Source organism: Bos indicus, chromosome X (genome assembly GCF_029378745.1).
Source record: "Bos indicus isolate NIAB-ARS_2022 breed Sahiwal x Tharparkar chromosome X, NIAB-ARS_B.indTharparkar_mat_pri_1.0, whole genome shotgun sequence".
Classification (NCBI taxonomy): Eukaryota; Metazoa; Chordata; class Mammalia; order Artiodactyla; family Bovidae; genus Bos; species Bos indicus.
The window spans coordinates 119,032,508-119,049,001 of NC_091789.1; the positions used below are offsets into that span (position 1 = coordinate 119,032,508).

Below are 16,494 nucleotides of genomic sequence, written 5' to 3' on the forward strand. Positions count from 1 at the left end.
TAAGAGGAGTCCATGACACCAACCATTCCCATGCATAAGGCTGGGAGTCTAATCAGTTAGTTGTCCTGCCTGAGGGATGGATCTGTCCATGAAATTACCCTTATTTTGGAGAAACTGTGTAGCACCACTATGTTTGAACATTTACCACTAGCAATTCCTTCTATTTCAATTAACCTTTAAAATCAATACATGTATTCAGCAAACTTTTACTTTGGAGCTACTTTCTGTCAGACCCTGTGCTAGGTGCTTAGGACATAAAAATTAACAAAATTCTAGTCTACTCACAGAGAAGTCAAGGTTCACTAAAGATGATAGACATTTAAACAATTGAAACATCAATATACATTCAGTAGAGGGATATTTAAGCAACTAAAATAACATCTAAGAGGTGTAATAAAGATATGTACAATAACAGGTGTTGGGGAAAACACAAGAAAAGGATTGACTAATTGACTAGAATATTTGGAAGTGTTTCACAGGAAAGAAGATGAGGGAAGCCTCAGTTCAGTTCAGTTGCTCAGTTGTGTCCGACTCTTTGCAACCCCATGGACCACAGCACACTAGGCCTCCCTGTCCATCACCAACTCCCAGAGTCTATTCAAACTCATCTCCATTGAGTCGGTAAAGCCATCCAACCATCTCATCCTCTGTTTTCCCCTTCTCCTCCTGCCTTCAATCTTTCCCAGCAACAGGGTCTTTTCAAATGAGTCAGTTCTTTGCATCAAGTGGCCAAAGTACTGGAGTTTCAGCTTCAACATCAGTCCTTCCAATGAACACTCAGGACTGATGTCCTTTAGAATAGACTGGTTGGATCTCCTTGCAGTCCAAAGGACTCTCAGGAGTCTTTTCCAACACCACAGTTCAAAAGCATCAATTCTTTGGTGCTCAGCTTTCTTTATAGTCCAACTCTCACATCCGTACATAACTACTGGAAAAACCATAGCCTTGATGAGATCAACCTTTGCTGACAAAGTAATGTCTCTGCTTTGTAATATGCTGTCTAGGTTGGTCATAACTTTCCTTCCAAGAAGTAAGTGTAAGTAAGGGGGAAAGCCTACATCCAGAAAAAGGGGAAAACATTTAAAAAGTGAAGGTGTTATGAGAAATTGTGGTTTAATTGGGACACAATAAGGATCTCTTGGACAGATTAAAGATGCTTGGAAAGAAATGGGAAAGGTTAGGACTCATTTCCTTTTCTCCTGGTTACATTTTAGGTTTATTTTTTCTCGTGTTTTTTTTTTTTTGTTTTGTTTGTTTGTTTGTTTGTTTTTTTGTTTTTTAATCTAGTAGGCTAGTATTTTCCAAACTGTGAGTCATGATATCAATTTTTATATCACCATCAGCTTTTGTATTTAGTGAAGCAAAATAGAAATTTTCAGGGTTCATCACACAGAGGAAAGTATCATTTCACTGATTTTTTGTTATAATCATGTGTGTGTGTGTGTATGTGTGTTATTTCTGATTGTCAAAATAATAATTGTGATAATATGATGAGTATAAGGGAAAAATATTAGTTTTTAAAAAATTAAGAAGCCAGTTTAGAAATGGATAAGTAGGGAAGATGGTATAAAACCACGTTTACAAAAACAGGTCCAGAAAGATGTAACACAATACTTATTTAATTAATATTTATAGTAATATTTATTTATTTAATTGCAGTAGTGTTTAAAGTTGCTTTTATTTATATTTAAATATTATAATAAATATTATTTGATGTGATTCTCAATAAAAAAAATAGGAAGTAGTAACATTATACTTATAACTTTTTATGACTTAGAACAATTAAATAATTTTATTCCAAATCACAAGCAAATAACTAAAGGCCTTGGAAACTGAATATTATGTGGCTTACTGACCATCAGCCAGAAGTTTGAAATGTTAAGAACAAGTTAAATCACATCTCTGTCTAATAAGTATTGTGGAAACTAATAAAGAGAATAATATCCACCACTCACTATAGGGCCAGGCCCTCCTAAGAGGCCTTAAGGATATTAAGTAATAAAAATGAAACTTCTTTCATCCATAAAAATGGTGTTTAGTGATCAGTATAACCCCAATTAAACCCATCTTATGTCATTATCAATATGGGTGACACATAACCTCTTTATTGCTATGGGTTATCATTTGACGCATAGTTCATCAAAATCAGAGTATTAGAAGTTATTTTTATTATTAGAGATGATGTTAGACTTGTTACTGATGACAATAACATTAGTCATAACATAATAAGGCACTTTCCAATTTATGAAGCCCTTTCAATTACTCCTACTGAGATATAGATTTGGGAGATCCTTTATGAGCTACCAGGTAGCTCAGCTTGTAAAGAATCTGCCTGCAATGCAGGAGACCCAGGTTTGATTCCTGGGTTGGGAATATCCCCTGGAGAAGGAAAAGGCTACCCACTCCAGTATTCTGGCCTGGAGAAATCCATGGACTGTATAGTCCATGAGGTCACAAAGAGTCAGACACGACTGAATGACTTTCACTTTCACTTTTCTTTATAAGATGTCTATTATTGAGGGAACAGTAGATACAAAAGCACCCATGATTTGAAATAAAAGCAGGTTTTTGGTAGGAGGCCAGAATTTGGTAAGCAGCCCAGAAGACAAATCTGTGTGTAGCGACAGCTGATGTTCTCTAAGAAAAACCTTGTCCAAGGGACTTTCAAGAAGAGTCTTCTCCAATATCACAATTGGAAAACATCAATTCTTTGACACTCAGCCTTCTGATCCAACTCTCACAGCCATACATGACTACAGGAAAAACTATAGCTTTGACTAGACGAACCTTTGTCAGCAAAATGATGTCTATCTCTCTTTTTTTTTTTTTTTTTAATACACTGTCTAGGTTTGTCATGGCTTTTCTTCCAAGGAGCAAGCAGCTTTTAATTTTGTGGCTGTAGTCACCATCTGCAGTGACTTTGGAGCCCAAGAAAAGAAAATCTGTCACTATTTCCATTGTTTTCCCATCTATTTGCCATGAAGTGATGGGACAGGATGCCATGATCTGTGTTTTATGAATGTTGAATTTTAAGCCAGCTTTTTCACTCTCCTCTTTCACCCTCATCAAGAGGTTCTTTAGTTCCTTTTTGTTTTATGTTAGGAGAATGAAAATGACTTTAAGTGGCAAGAGCTTAGGGAACTCAGGTTCCCAGGTGGATGGTGTTTGCTCAGACTGGACAGGCAAATTTGGAACTCTTTGTGAAGGACATTGTAAGACCCATGCCCAAGTCTGTGTTTTAGCATATAAATAACAGTTACTGAATGTATTTTAGTAGAAGAGTGTCTGGACAAAAGTGGAAGTTTTAAAGATAAGCTTTGTTCGGGACACTTATGGTTTCTTGTGTACTTCCTAGATTTTTACACTATAATTTTGGTGAGAACTTTGTAAGGCAAGCTGTAGCTTCAGTTCAGTTACAGTCATGTCCGACTCTTTGCAACCCCATGGACTGCAACATGCCATGCTTCTCTGTCCATCACCAACTTCTGCAGCTAGCTCAAACTCATGTCCATTGAGTTGGTGATGCCATCCAACTATTTCATCCTCTGTTGTCCCCTTCTCCTCCTGCCCTCAGTATTTCCCAGCATCAGAGTCTTTTCCAATGAGTCAGACCTTTACATCAGGTAGCCAAAGTATTGGCGTTTCAGCTTCAGCATGAGTCCTTCCAATGAATATTCAGGACTGATTTCCTTTAGGATGGAATGGTTGGATCTCCTTGCTGACTGAGGGACTCTCAAGAGTCTTCAACACCACAGTTCAAAAGCATCAATTCTTCAGCAATAAGCTTTCTTTATTGTCCAACTCTCATATGTATATATGACTACTGGAAAAACCAGAGCTTTGACTAGATGGGCCTTTGTCGGCAAAGTAATGCCTCTGCTTTTTAATATGCTGTCTAGATTGGTCATAGCTTTTCTTCCAAGGAACAAGCATCTTTTAATTTCATGGCTGCTGTCACCATCTGCAGTGATTTTGGAGCCCAGGAATATAAAGTCGGTGACTGTTTCCATTGTTTCCCCATCTACTTGCCATGAAGTGATGGGACCAGATGCCATGATCTTAGTTTTTTGAATGTTGAGTTTTAAGCCAGCTTTTTCACTCTCCTCTTTCACTTTCATCAAGAAGCTATTCAGTCCCTCTTCACTTTCTTCCATAAGGGTGGTGTCATCTGTGTATCTGAGGTTATTGATATTTCTCCCAGCAATCTTGATTCCAGCTTGTGCTTCATCCAGCCCAGCATTTTACATGATGTACTCTGCATATAAGTTAAATAAGCAGGGTGACAATATACAGCCTTGACGTACTCCTTGCCCAATTTGGAACCAGTCTGTTGTTCCATGTCCAGTTCTAACTGTGCTTCTTGACCTGCATACAGATTTCACTTTGAAGTAGTTTAGCATACTTGAAACAGTGCATCCTCAAATTGTTATTAGAGGAACATACATGACAGATTTTGTGGTCCTGTTATGCTTATTTTCTTTTTAGACATTCCACATGTAAACACATTTTAAATGGTTTATTTCTACTTAAGTATCCATCTGAAGGTGCTGTGTGTGTTTTTTGGTTGAAAATAAAGCAGCACATGTGATTAAGATGGACTCATTGTGGTCATAAGGGAATCAAGAATATCACATTAAAAGATCAAATTAATTTTAAAAAATAGGGCCCAAATTGGTTATTTTGTATATCATTGTCAGCTTTCCTCAAATCAGATATTAAGTCCTTGCTTCCAAAAGAGGCAATACTACAGAATGGGTATCAGCATGGGCTCTTTGCTGGTTAGATTCCACCAAACAACTCTCTCAATATGTAACTAAACAAATATTTGTAGAGGACCTACTATGCACCAAATACTATTCCGAGAAACAGGAATCTGGTAGTGAAACAAACAAGTATACACTCTCGTAGAGTTCTCAAAGGAGAAATTAAAGGAAAGTCTGTGTAGTAATATTCCCATCTTTAATTTCTTCTTTCAAAATAAATATTCCTCTTTGAGAAATACGGTCCCTCATTATCTATAGCTGTCAACACTGCAATAATCATTTAGCACTTCTAAGTGATTTCTACCTTTTGGCTGATGGAAACTTGGAAGCCCTAACCTCTCATTGCACAGAACTGTTGATGAGTAAGAGAAGGGAATGACTTTCCCTGTATCTTGTTGGCTATCGCCTGACAATCAAAAAGAGCCATAGGCAAATTGCCAAGGGGCTAGGAGATAGGGTCACCCATGAAGAAGATGGAAAGAGAGGAGGGAAGAATGAAGGGTGTGAGAGATGAAGGGTCATCCCCTAAGTTAAAAAATTAGAGCTATAACAGGAGTTGGAAATTACCCTTAGCATCTTCCCTATACAATCTTTGGCTTTGCTTGCATGATCACCACTTCACTCATTTTTTTCATTTATTTCTCAAATAACTAAATGAAATAAGAATTATTCTTTTTATTTAAATCTAAATTGTAGAAAGTTAAGGAACGTTCTAGGAAGAAATCCAGCCATTACTTTCTGGGTCAGGGTGTTCTATAGTTCACACAGAAATAGTTTCATTCACTAAAAGGAAACCCCAATCCTCCAATTCAAAATAAATTTTAAGAAAGGAAACCCCAAACTGAGGCAGTGATGCAGTCATTAATGATCCATTTGTACAGTAATGGAATAAGTATTTTTACCATGAGCAAGATTTTTCCAAATTCCTATGCTCTATCTCACTTTAAAGTGTTGTATTTGTGTGAATGCTAAAGTTCTTGAGTATCTTGTAAGTTCTAACAGCATCACATCAATACTGAGCTAATCCAAGCTTTGTTAGTGAGAAAAGTATATTAATTGAATGAATTCTTGGGTCTCCTCCAAATAGAGATGTGTTTTCCAAAGTTTCCTGATCATAAGAATCACAGTATTAGGCCTCTCTCTGGTGCTGCCATGTCCAATTCAGTAGCCACTAATCATATGAAATACTGAAATGCAGCTAGTCCCAAGATGAGTTATGAGTGCAAAACACATGCTGAGTTTTGAAGACTTAAAAGTAACATAAAAGGAAGTAAACTATTTCATTGCAGGTGAAAATGATACAATTTTTTCATATTAAAGTAAAACAAATACATTATTAAAAGTAAACTTTTTTTGGTGTGGCTCTTTGAAACTTTGAAATTTCACTTGTGGTTTGCCTTATGTTAGGGCTTCCCTAATGGCTCAGATGGTAAAGAATCCACCTGCAATGCCAGAGACCTGGGTTCGATCCCTGGATTGGAAAGATCCCCTGGAGGAGGGCATGGCAACTCACTCCAGTATTCTTGCCTGGAGAATCCCATGGACGGAGGAGCCTGGCGGGCTACAATCCATGGGATTGCAGAGTCGGACATGACTGAGGGACACAGCACAGTCAACGCAGAGTCTGATTTTCTTAGTTTAGAATGAAGTCCTATTTATTAAGGCCAAATTTTTTTTTCCTTTAATAATCAGGAAACTTTGGGACATTTTGAAGGGGAATAAATAGTTGATGCTCATTATGCAGACTAATTGGAGAAGGCAATGGCACCCCACTGCAGTACTCTTGCCTGGAAAATCCCATGGATGGAGGAGCCTGGTAGGTTGCAGTCCATGGGGTCGTGAAGAGTCGGACACGACTGAGTGACTTCACTTTCACTTTTCACTTTCATGCATTGGAGAAGGAAATGGCAGCCCACTCCAGTGTTCTTGCCTGGAGAATCCCAGGGATGGGGGAGCCTGGTGGGCTGCCATCTATGGGGTTGCACAGAGTCAGACATGACTGAAGCGACTTAGCAGCAGCAGCAGCATGCAGACTAATGGGAAAAGAAAACTGATGAAGTGGGTATGAAACAAAGAAATGATTAGGGACTGCCCTCCTTTTCCAGCATCACCTTCTTCCCAGCCTTTTTCTTTCCTTTCTTTCACCTCAAGTTTCACACTGCAGAATTCACTGTCAGTATTCTGACATAGGAACAGACTTAGAAGTGTAAACAGTCTTAAGTCTCCTCCAGGATTTTATACTTAAAAAGAAAGGAGAAGCAGTTCAAGATCAAGGGTTACTGTATAATTTGTGGAATAGGTAGAAGGGGCATGTTTTTGAGATAGGTACTGCAGATACCTCTGATGTGCCACTTCTGGGCACCGTCCCTCTTACTGAAAGTTCATACAGGAATAAAATTTGGGGAAGCAGCATTATTTAGTAGCTTGCAACTGAGCCCTCAGCCTTCATAGTCCTGACTTCTGCTAGTGGCTCAACACCCCAGAGGGCTCAGTTAAAACAGACTCATTCCAAAGGGGAAAATAAGCAGGATTGGCCACAGGGAGTATTTGCAACTGTCAGAGCTTTAGTGAATGTGGAGTGTCTCTTACAAAAGAAGCTGAAATTTCTGGTCCAAATCCTAGCTGAACTACTAATTATTATTTGTCTTCACAGTGCCTGAGGAGAAAGGTTATCAAAGGGAATCAATGTCCAAATTATAGTATGTATCTTGGCCATGGAAGTTATTGAATTTTAGCCAGTATTTGTTATTCTTTCATTTATAGTATGAGAAAGGAGTGTAATGAATCTAACTCTCTGTCCTGGCGTACCTCTCTCATCACATTCACAATAAGTGCATGTCAATACTCATGCCTTTTTCATATTTCTGAATTTTATTTATTTTTGTTTTTTTGCATCACTTTGTTTCTGATGGGTAAGAAAACAAAAGCCCACTATCAGCTGCAAAGTTGTTTCATCTTCAGTTTAAACAGATTCCTTTGTATGGTATTCAAAATCTTGCATGCATATGGCATCATGAAGCTAAATAGGTTTTCATACGCTATGTATTTTTTAAATAGACATTTATATTTGCAGATTATTAATATGTTGTAGGTCAATTGAGGACATTTTCAATAATAAAGTATAAAGGAAATCCATAATCCTCCACCTAGTGTCAAAGTGAAATTTTGTTAATTTTCATGTAATTCATGATCAGTACATGTTGGATTTTATTTAACACATTGATGAGGGAGCCAGTAGCAAGACAAGTCAGCTACAAAAGAAGATACAGGAAGTAAATGCTTCTGTATCAGTGATTAAAAAAAATTCTGGAATTAGATTGATAAGTTTAATTCAAAACAAGTTAATATCCTACAGCATCTAGGGTTATATTCTCTACTGGATAAAAAGGTCATTTACATGATATCAGTTTTCTACAAGTTAGAGTTTAACCTTACTGAGTAGTAGGACTTCCCTGGTGGCTCAGAAGGTAAAGCTTCTGCCTGCAATGCAGAAGACCTGGGTTCGATCCCTGGGCTGGGAAGATCCCCTGGAGAAGGAAATGGCAACCCACTCTAGTACTCTTGCCTGAAAAATTCCATGGACGGAGGAGTCTGGCAGGCAACAGTCCATGGGTGTCACAAAGAGTTAGACATGACTGAGCGACTTCACTTTCACTTGACTGAGTAGTAAAATGTCTGGACTCAAATTAATAGTAAGCAGTAAGGCAAACAGATTTGCATTTCTCTGAAAATGTAGAAGCCCTTTTGAGGGCATGGGGGACATTTAGATAACACCCTACTGTGTTACTTGAACATATACAACCGTCCCATGGCTTAATTTTCAAGTTTTGTATAATTTTCTCTTAAACTAAAAATAGCTACTGTTAATTTTTTAAATGTTTCTTCACCAAGTCTTTTCTTCCTATGGATTTTCAGTTGGAATGTGCTGTATATTTATCACCCATTTGCAATTCTACTGGTAAAGCTTAAAGATCATCAATTAATATATCCCAAATGTTCACAATTCCTTAAGTGTTAAAGAAAACATATCAGCAACACAGTCTTACACTTTCAGGACATGGTATTATGAAAAATCTTGACACTTTAAATACTGCCTTTTTAGTGTAAAAACTGTGATAACTGGGTACTTCGGTAACCACATAAAAAGATTATCATGATTCCAGTCACCAAAAAAAGCATATTTGTCAATAGGAACAGATATGTCTACCCCTTTAAAAGGTAAATCACGTTGATTCTACTTTTTTTTTTTTTTTTAACTACCATGATGATAAATGGAAAGCAGTTGATTTGGTGCCTCTGAAATTTATGTCTGTATAATTTTTATCACTCCATATCATTACAGAATTCTTTGGGGAAAGGTACCTTTGGGTATAAGAGGAAAATATTACATGGTTCAGCTAAATAAATTGCAGGAAAAGGCTGAGGATTTAAATATACAAATTACGCAGGTGTCTAATCCAGGAAGCAATATGAGAGCATGAATTTAAAGGTAATACTTGTTACTTAAAACTGGCTTATTATGATCCACATGAAAAAATATAAGGAAAAAGTTTACAAGTAAATAGTATTTTAAATATACATCAGAAAGAATATAGAGAATTAGAAACATATGGATATATGTTCCATATATTTGGATTCAAAAGTCAGAACTCATAAATCAGTTGTGTAAAATAGGTGTTACCTCGTTAACACATAAATGCCAGGAAGTTCCTTTAGCAATAGTTGAAATTAAATTTCTACTTTGGAGAATCTCCATAAATTTATGACATTGTGCAGCTGCAAGAAATTTGAGTCATCTTACTATCAGTGTAGTTCATCCAAAATTTATGGAGCCCCTGCTTGTGTGCCAGGTCAGTGTTAAGGAATCATCAATAGATAGTGGTTCTTTACTGTGTATGCCATGTATCCCTTTAGCAGTGTGGTGAAGCCCATGGACTCCTCAGAATAATAACTGAATGCAGCATGTAAGTATATAGGATTACAAAGGGCACCAATTAATATCAATGCAAAAATAAGTTTTATCATCATAATTTTACTATATATGAGTTATATTACATTGTGTTATTATATAAGCTTCCTTTTTAATACATTAAACAATAAGATCCAGTAAAAGTTAATAAGCACTGCACTTTCTTTTTTTGTTGTGATAAGACATAACTTGAGATTTACCCTCTTTGAGTTTTTTTTTTTTTTAATGCACAGTAAGGCATTGTTAACCGTAAGTACAGTGTTGTACAGAAGATCTCTAAAACTCATTCCTCTTGCCTGACTGAAGCTTTATATCCTTTGAATAGTAACTCCTCATTTCTCCTTCACCCCAACTCCTGGCAACCACCAATCCATTATCTGCTTCTAAGAGTTTGACTATTGTAGATACCTCAGATAAGTAGAGGAGAAGGCAATGACACCCCACTCCAGTACTCTTGCCTGGAAAATCTCATGGATGGAGGAGCCTGGTAGGCTGCAGTCCGTGGGGTTGCTCAGAGTCAGACACAACTGAGTGACTTCACTTTCACTTTTCATTTTCATGCATTGGAGAAGGAAATGGCAACCCACTCCAGTGTTCTTGCCTGGAGAATCCCAGGGACGGTAGAGCCTGGTGGGCTGCCGTCTATGGGGTCACATAGAGTCAGATACGACTGAAGTGACTTAGCAGCAACAGCAGCAGCAGCATATAAGTAGAATCATTAAGTATTTGTCATTTTTTAACCGGTTTGTTTCTCCTTACATAATAGCCCCCACATTTATCCATGTTGCCACAAATTACAGGAATTTTTCCGTTTCTAAGGCTAAATAATATTCCATTAATACAATATTTTCTTTGTCCTTTCATCCATTGGTTGACATGTAGGTTGCTTCCATAGCTTGACTATTGTGTATAGTGCTGCAGTGAGCATGGGGAAGCAGAGAGAGCTCTTTGATATCCTATTTTCTTTCTTTTTGAATGTATATCTAGAAGCAGGATTGGTAGGTCGTATGGTGGTTCTGTTTCAAATTCTTTGAGGAAAGGGACAGATACCCCAATATAAACTAACACTATATGTGTCAACTGAAAGTGATTAGGCTTCTACCCAGATGGGAGACACATTGACAAAATAAAAGGAAGCGTTCCAACTTGTTCATTAAAATTCAAAGTCTTTTGTCTTATTGATTTTTTAATCCTATCATCCTAAGAGTACATAAATACGTGCATGGCTGATCTAAACTCTTCTCCTTTCCATGTGATCAGTAGATTAAACATTATTTTCTTCTTGTATAAGAAATAATGAAGAGAACATAATCAGTATATGTACACTACCTGTAGAATCAATAATTGTTTCGAAACATGATATAAAGTAAATTTTGAATAATGGATTTTTTCATATTATAGCCATTATAATACCTAGTACTAATGCCTTACATGTACATACCTCTTTACAGTTTATATTTTACTGGAGTTGAATGATTTTCAAAAGTTAGAAACCTCAAAAAACTTTAGGACTGGACCTAGGTTTTCTTTCTGCAGAGCCAAGGCTGTTTTTACATAGCTCACCAAAAAGGGAGAACCACTGTGGAGTGAAATTTCTTTGATATCTGGAACAATACTGTAGAAACTTAAAGGTATTATCCAAGTTGTCATAAGGCTATTATTTCTCTACATTATAGAACTGAAAGACAGCCTTAGTGGCTCAGTGCTATGTTTAGCCATACTTTACATTGTTTAGGACTGGAAATGTGCCTGAAATATACATTGTTTTATTTTCCCCCCAAATAGCTTCTGTAATATTTGAAATCTGACAAGCAACCCAATGATTTCCAGTGTAACTGTGAAGTTGTTAAAGGCCCAGACAAAAAGTCAAAACAAACACCTCAACCAATAGATAGCAGAGAAAGTAGACTTGAGTGAAGAAATGGAGGTGGGTGGGGCAGAGAATAACAAACAACTTCGTTGACAATCTTAGGGATCTTTGGCCTCTCAGAATCTTTTTGATTCTCCCCAATCCATTTCCAGCAAGTCTCACATTTGGAACAGGGCCCACAAAAGACTAACTGTCGTTTTGTGTTTCCCACAACAACAGAGAGAAAGAGGGGACAACGGACCACATCTTTGCTTCTTAGGACAATAGTTGCTCCTGGCATCCATGATCCACTTTCCTACCTTTTGTTCTACCTCACAGGCTGTTCCTTCTAAGTTTTTACAGCTAGTTCCCCCTGTTCTTCTTGACCCTTAAGACGGTTGTCTTCAAAATTTTGATCATGCTTTCCCATCAGAACAAAAATAGAAGCATATTTCTTCTCACAAATGAACATTTGTTTTTATATTTTACTATGTTTAAATACACATAGGCAGGTATATAAATCAAGAAAGGTCAATAGTAATACACATGAAAGGATTAGCATTTCTTTCACACTCCAGTTAATTGTGCTGAATCTCTCAGGCATGCCAGTGGCACAGTTTGAGACCACATCTTAATCCTTAGGTTTCCCAGGGTCATATGCTCTCCTCCTAGGTGACATCATCAATTTGGGTGGACTTGAATATCATCTTTAGTTTGGTAAATACTCAATGTGTATCTCCATTATAGACTTCTCTGAACTAGAATCCTGTGCATTTATCTGTATATGATACAATTCCTTGGCCTTCATACATGCATCTTTGACTCTTCCCTTAAAATGTCTCCTCTGTCCCAGCCCTCATATACCCTACATCAGCATCTTATTTCTACCTACTAGGTTAGTGAGAAATCAGCATCAACATGATCCTTTAATTTTCTTCCTTTTCTACATCTACTCCACATGCAAGTGATGCACTGTGATGTCCATCTTCACAATTTATCTTGAATTTACCTTCCATTCCTCTGCTTCACCCCCACATGAAGCTAGAGTATCCCTGCCTTCTTGCCGTCTTGGGCCATAATCTCTTATTTACTATTCCTCGAGAGAACAAAAGTGATCTTCTTAAACTGTCAGACAGATTTTCATTCTTGACTCCCTTAATGGACTTTTCTTACAATTAAAATGAACTCCAAACTCCTTATTGTGGCTTACACTGAACTGAATTACTGAATATACTATATTTCTATCTTTTCCATGCTCTTCTCAAGTCACATTTCTCAGTTCATATATTCTAGTTATGCCACTGTATCTTTACTTTCTGAAACACCTTAGTGCCTTTGCACGTGCTTTTCCCACTTTCTTTCTTCCAATTCAAAGATAATGAAGAAAATAGCTCTTCCCTTTATCTTGCTAGGCACTTCTTCCCATTTAGATATCATATGATGTGAAATGAATTGCCAGTCCAGGTTCGATGCATGATACAGGATGCTCGGGGCTGATGCACTGGGATGACCCAGAGCGATGGTATGGGGAGGGGGATTCAGGATGGGGAACACGTGTACACCCGTGGCAGATGCATGTTGATGTATGGCAAAACCAATACAATATTTAAAGTAAAAATAATAATAATAATAAAATTAGAAAAAAAATTCACCTGCTAGATGTGTTCACTGTACGCTCCCTTATATATGTGAGGCCTGGGCCTGGGTGACTGCAAGTACAGTTGTCAAGCTTTTTAACAAACTGGATAACCATTTGTTTCTGCACAGCACATTATCTTTACATAGGAGCAATCAGCAGAAAACGTGAAGTAGCCAAGCATTCTGTACTACAAAACACCACCTTAACAGTCAGCCATCATTGCCCAACTGTTGTACAACTGAGTCTACTGCACAAAAATACATGAAACTAGAAATATGTTTGATAAATAATTCTTTAAAAAATTATTTTCACCTTAAATTTCTCTGTATCAATGCAGATCCAGATTACCATTTAAATACAAAGGTAAATAACACATGTACATACACTTATAATAACTTCAAGTAGGTCTTTATTTTTAAAAGAATGGTGGCAATGAAGAGTCAATCACTAGACAGTCTTTGACTACTCAGAAAGAAAAGGCTACACACATTTTCTTAAGTCTGCTGCTGCTGCTAAGTCGCTTCAGTCATGTCCGACTCTGAGCAACCCCATGGACTGCAGCCTACTGGGCTCCTCCATCCATGGGATTTTCCAGGCAAGAGTACTGGAGTGGGGTGCCATTGCCTTCTCCTTTTCTTAAGTCTAGAGGCCACAAAGTAGATAACAATCTGTTTACTTTCAAAGAAAATGCAGTATATAATGATAAATGAAACTTTACCTCAAATATTCAAACCAATAACAAAGTTGTTCATCTCACTAATATAAAAGATATGTGAATAAAAGAAACAAAATACCATTATGAAATGAATTTTACCACTTGAGGCAAAATTCGAAACAAGTAAAAAGTTACACAATGTGTTAAAGAATAGCCTTTTCAACACACAGTAGGTAATTTCAAAGCCTGTCTGATCACCTGAGATGTTGATCTTCTCCCCCTGCTGTCCCCCTCATTCCCTTCCACACACACCCCGCTCCTAGCTTTCAGGTTGTTCATTAATTCTTTATCATTCTAATATGACACCGCTCCTTCCTCTTCTGGAAACCTGGAGGGATTTTTTGATTGTCCTCAGGACCTGTACTTTCTTCTTGGTGGAAGGCTTCTGGATCTAGACCTAGATGTGCTTGCTGAGGAAGATGTGGACTCCAAGGAGGACTTGGTACTTCCAGTGGAACTTGATCTCGAGGATGATGGAGAATTATCACAGGAGCGAGATGGAGACTTTGAGCAGCTGAAGTGAGATCGGGCCTGAGATGGCGATCGGCTCCTGGTGCTGGACCTGCGGCAGCGACCAAGCCTCAGGCTGCGGCTCTGGCGTTCTTGACTCTGGGGAGGAGTTTCCTGGCTGTGGCCTTGGTGGAAATCTAAGAGGCGACCATGGCGTGCCATCTGCACCCGCAGAACATGGCCATCTAGCATGACCCCGTCTAGGGCGTCCATGGCCTCCTCGGCGTGGTGCTTGTCGTGGAAGCAGATGAAGGCAAAGCCACGGGACTCTTGAGTGAAGCGGTCCCGGAGGATGTACACATCGCCGATAGGCCCATACTTCTCGAAGATGCACCTCAGGGTGCTGTGAGAGATGGGGTCGGTCAGGTTGTCCACCTTGAGGGAGATCAAGTCGCCCACGTTGGGAGGAGGACGACTGTAATTCATGACCTTTGTGAGCTAAGCAGAGAGCCCCCAGAACTGAATTCTGAGCTAGCTGCAGTCTGAAAGGCTGCAAGGACGACGCAGGCACTAAGTTTGCCTTGGCTTTGTTCAGCCTGAAGACTCTGCCTCTTTGCGTCAGTTGACCTCAGCCGGTGGCTGCTTATTGACCCCCGAATGTTGAGCGTTCTGTCCGCGCGGATTGTCTCCAGAGCTGAGACTGCTGGAGGAACAGCTCTGTACCAGTTTTCCTTTTTTTGAAGTGAAAGTTCATGACTATAATATCATTTTATGACTTTTCCTGTATATGTCTAAACACGCAGTTTTAATTATGGGCAAAAGTATATGCATATAGGTGTAATTATGTGACCAAGTACATGGCAGTGCTGATTCATGTATGCTAAAACGATTTGTTTACTTTGAAGACAGAAACAAAGTTTCAAAACAGATCATGAACAGATGGGTTGATTCAATAACACCAACAGGCAGAAGACCATGAGAGCCACCTGCAGGGTATGAGTTCTAATCAGAAATTCAGTATGAGAGCTCTTATTCTGCTTGAAAAAAATAAAAAATAAAATGGGGAACACATGTATACCTGTGGCAGATTCATTTTGATATACAGCAAAACCAATAGAATATTGTAAAGTTAAATAAAAATTTTAAAAAAGAAATACAAAAATAAAAGTCAAAGTTATGATCTGTCATTCCAAATTACATAATTGAATATAACTCAGATTACTAAAAGTTACTGTTTTGTTATTAATTAACTAGATATACTTTTTGATGGAGTAAATTCATTTGATATGACTTGCATTAAAAATGCTTTTAGAATTAATAATTATATTTCATCAGATTGTTGGCAAGGCATCTTTTCTCATGAATCATGTCTATTAGGCTCTGATAAATGAGCTTGACAGTAATGGGGTAGAAAATAGTATTTTATTAATTATTTCTCACCTTCAGTGAGCATTATGTACTCTTTACAAGTGTCAAGGAGAGGGAAAATTTCCCCTCTATCCCTCTTGAGTTCTATTGGCTGGATTGATAAGAAAATTCGCATAAGGCAGATTAACAGGAGAAAAAGGAACACTTTAGTTCTTGTGCACAGAAGTCTCACAGAAATGGCACCTAAGAAGTAGACAAAGCAGGCAACTTTTATACTCTTTAGGTAAACAGTAAATTTATGAGGAATTGACAGGGCAAAGAATTTAGGCTTTGGGTGCTTAATTAGTGAGGAATTTAAACAGTGTGGGCTTGGGGTAGTCAATTGTATACAGGCTTCTCAGCCGAACTCCCTCTCTCTGGTGATAAGGATGTCCTTCAGCCTCTAGATGCAGGAAGAGATTCATCTCCCGCTTTCAGAGAGAGAAAGAGAAAGGTCTTAAGTGTCCCTTTTGTATTGGCCATTTCTTAAGTAAATGTAATTTAAAATAATCAATATGCTATTGAGGCATATGGGGCCCTGGGCCCCAACAAAAGTCACTGCATCTTCTGCATGTTATTAATTGCTATGTATGTGCTCTGGTTATCCACTACTGCATAGCAACCTACATCAAAATTTAGTGGCTAGAATTTTATCATTATTTTATCTCATAATTCTAAGACACTGAAATCCAGGCAGTAGAC

At 38.0% G+C, this 16,494-nt stretch overlaps 1 protein-coding gene and 1 pseudogene across 9 annotated transcripts in view; one reads left to right on the forward strand and one right to left on the reverse strand.

Annotated features, from left to right (window-relative positions):
* DMD (dystrophin) overlaps positions 1–16,494 on the forward strand; it is a 2,362,639-nt gene that overhangs the window by 1,177,237 nt on the left and 1,168,908 nt on the right. The window lies entirely within an intron of this gene.
* On the reverse strand, positions 14,287–14,871 carry LOC139180884 (serine/arginine-rich splicing factor 2 pseudogene; annotated as a pseudogene).